Source organism: Bufo gargarizans, chromosome 5, assembly GCF_014858855.1.
Source record: "Bufo gargarizans isolate SCDJY-AF-19 chromosome 5, ASM1485885v1, whole genome shotgun sequence".
Classification (NCBI taxonomy): Eukaryota; Metazoa; Chordata; class Amphibia; order Anura; family Bufonidae; genus Bufo; species Bufo gargarizans.
This window is the reverse complement of record NC_058084.1, coordinates 74,570,460-74,573,858: the sequence shown is the minus strand read 5'-3', so window position 1 is coordinate 74,573,858 and position 3,399 is coordinate 74,570,460. Positions and strand designations below refer to the sequence as shown.

The 3,399-nt window shown below is 39.7% G+C and overlaps 1 long non-coding RNA gene across 1 annotated transcript; it reads right to left on the bottom strand.

Moving 5' to 3' along the window:
* Window positions 1-2,498: 2,498 nt before the first annotated feature.
* On the bottom strand, window positions 2,499-3,186 carry LOC122937829. Its single transcript, XR_006389928.1, has 4 exons — window positions 3,053-3,186; window positions 2,843-2,970; window positions 2,633-2,760; window positions 2,499-2,549 (listed from the first exon to the last, which is right to left on the bottom strand). It is a non-coding gene; the product is annotated as an uncharacterized LOC122937829 (long non-coding RNA).
* Window positions 3,187-3,399: the final 213 nt, after the last annotated feature.

Sequence of the window (3,399 nt, the reverse complement as noted above, 5' to 3'; positions counted from 1 at the left end):
ATGACGGATATATTTTGTTTACTCATTCTCCTTTACTGTTTATTCTGTTTTCGTTACTACACTGTTCTTTATCATATCCTTTGGTACATTTGCTCATGTTATATGATGCTTTGACACTATGGATCCAGTGGCAGTGATGGAGGGGGGGCGGACTGAGTACTCCTGTGACTAATCTCTTCCTGCGGATACCCAATTCTAATTTATGTGTCCTTTAATTTCACATAATGTCAGGGGTTTTAAATCACCCCCTAAACACAAAAAAGCGTTTATAGACTATCTAAAACACTCCCCGACATTGTATGTCTGCAGGAGTCGCATTTTTCAACCACCTCTTCCCCCCTCCCCATGTCCAATCCCGATATTCTGCTTTTTAGGCTGCCTCTCACACGTCCAAAATAAGGGGAGTGGTTACTCTCTTCAGGAATAATTTCCCTTTTCAGGTACAGTAGACCATTACTGACCCAGAGGGCAGGTATTCTAGTAGGCACCCTTCAGGATACATCCATCTGCCCTGTAAACTCTTACGCCCCTAATGAACATCCCATTTTCAAAACCTTAGCTGAAGCAATTGACCCCTTAGAATACCATTACCTAATGTGGTGTAGAGACTTCAACTTTGTACTAAACACCACCCTTGATAGGTCCCACACGTCAGATTCACAGCACACGCGTGAGCAAAAACAGATCATCAATGACACTATGCATCAACTCTCCTTAGCAGATACACGGAGAGAGCATAATGGACCAGCCAGGGGTTATACATTTTACTCCTCTGCACATCACTCTCACACCCGCATTGATATGATTCTATCCTCAGCTAATGCACTCTTTTATATAGCAGACATATTGTCTCAGCATGGTCTGACCATGATATTTTTTTTTCTGCTTTTGACTTTACACCCAAAAGGTCAATTCCTTTCTCCTGGCGCCTAAATTAGGTCTTACTCACTGATCCTACAGTCCAGACTCAGATTGCCACTGATCTGGCTCACTTCTTCAGTAAAAATACCATCACAGACTCCTCCCCTCACTGGGTATAGCTTTCCCATAATGCCTTCATCAGAGGCAAATTAATAGCAATAGCATCAAAGAGGAAGAAAGACAGGGACCAGGCTCAGACCTCCCTAGAATCTAAACTAGCTAGGATAGTTCATGCTCACCAACAACACCCATCATTGTACCTACACCAAGCTATTAAAGCCACTAAATTGCAATTAGACACTATCCTATTTCATAGGGCAGAGAAGGCCCTACGCTGGACCAAAGCAAAATAATATAGGTGGGCCAACAAACCTGACAAGCTTCTGGCTAGAAGGCTCAAATCTCAGCAACAAGAAGGTCAGGTCACGAGTAACGCTAACTGTATATATGATACCTTCACTAACTTCTATCCAGCTCTATACAGGCATCGCCTGCCTCAACTCCCTGCACTCACTAATGCTTTACTTAATAAAGATAACCTGGCCAAACTCACCCGAGAGGCCCTACAACAACTTAATAGGAAGATATCTGTTGATGAAGTTCAAATGACCCTCAAATGACTGAAACTTGGGAAGGCCTCTGGCCCAGCTGGCCTGACTGCCCTCTATTTTAAAAAAAGCTCCACAATCCTTACTCCTCATGTTAGGGCCTACTGCAACCATCTTCTTCAGGTCCATGCAATGCCAGATGAGTTCCTTGATGCTCTCATAACAGTTATTCCCAAACCTTATAGGAACCCCCTCTCTCCAGCCAACTATAAGCCAATATCACTTTTAAACCTTGACGCCAAGATTTTTACATCCATCTTAGCCCGTAGACTAAATCAATTATTTCCCCATCTGGTCCACCTAGATCAGGTGGGATTCATTCCCTAACGTGAAGCCCCTTACAATGTTTGCAAAATTCTCAATGTAATCTCATGGTCACACCAACACCAACTTCCCTTAACATTACTTTCATTGGAAAAAAACTTTGATTGCCTCTCTTGGGAATATCTGCTGTCAGTTCTTAGGGTAATGGGATTTCACAGCCAGTGGCGTAACTAGAGTTCTATGGGCCCCAGGGCAAACTTTAAATTGGGGCCCCCCCGCCAAGACTCCACCCCCGCCAAGACTCCACCCCCGCCAAGACTCCACCCCCGCCAAGACTCCACCCCCGCCAAGACTCCACCCCCTCCCGGTTTGAAAGTGTTGTAGTTGAATATTAAATAGAAGGAGATAGGGGTTTTAATTTTTTTTTTTTTATGTTACCATATAAAATATAGAAAAAAATGTTAAAAGCGTTCCAGAACAAAGATTCTCCACATAAGGCATAAAGCTTCTTGACCCATATCTTGGTAAATCACCTACAATTAAAAAATATAATAATCACAGAATATTGGCTGTCAGTTTGGTGCCTAATTAGATAAGAATTTCAAATATAATAAAATTTTTTACTTACTGAAATTTGATTGTGAATAAGTACGAGTTGTGCTTCTTAACAAGAACAGAAATCCAAATAAAACATCAAAATTAACGAGCCAGGTCCAACGAGGAGGCATCAAGTAGAAAGGAACCAATTTGTTCTCACTGTAAGAAAGGAGATGGTAGCATTTATTAAGTGACATAATTAGATATGTTAAATATAAAATTATATACATTTTTTTACTTACCAAAATTTGAATGTGAAAAGGAACGAGTCATGCTTCTTAACCAGAACAGAAATCCAAATGAAACATCAAAATTAACCAGCCAGGTCCAACGAGGAGGCATCAAGTAGAAAGGAACCAATTTGTTCTCACTGTAGGAAAGGAGATGGTAGCATTTATTAAGTTGCATAATTAGATATGTTAAATATAAAATTATATAAATTTTTTACTTACCAAAATTTGATTGTGAATAAGCACGAGTTGTGCTTCTTAACCAGAACAGAAATCCAAATGAAACATCAAAATTAACCAGCCAGGTCCAACGAGGAGGCATCAAGTAGAAAGGAACCAATTTGTTCTCACTGTAGGAAAGGAGATGGTAGCATTTATTAAGTTGCATAATTAGATATGTTAAATATAAAATTATATACATTTTTTACTTACCAAAATTTGATTGTGAATAAGCACGAGTTGTGCTTCTCAACCAGAACAGAAATCCAAATGAAACATCAAAATTAACCAGCCAGGTCCAACGAGGAGGCATCAAGTAGAAAGGAACCAATTTGTTCTCACTGTAGGAAAGGAGATGGTAGCATTTATTAAGTTGCATAATTAGATATGTTAAATATAAAATTATATAAATTTTTTACTTACCAAAATTTGATTGTGAATAAGCACGAATTGTGCTTCTCAACCAGAACAGAAATCCAAATGAAACATCAAAATTAACCAGCCAGGTCCAACGAGGAGGCATCAAGTAGAAAGGAACCAATTTGTTCTCACTGTAGGAA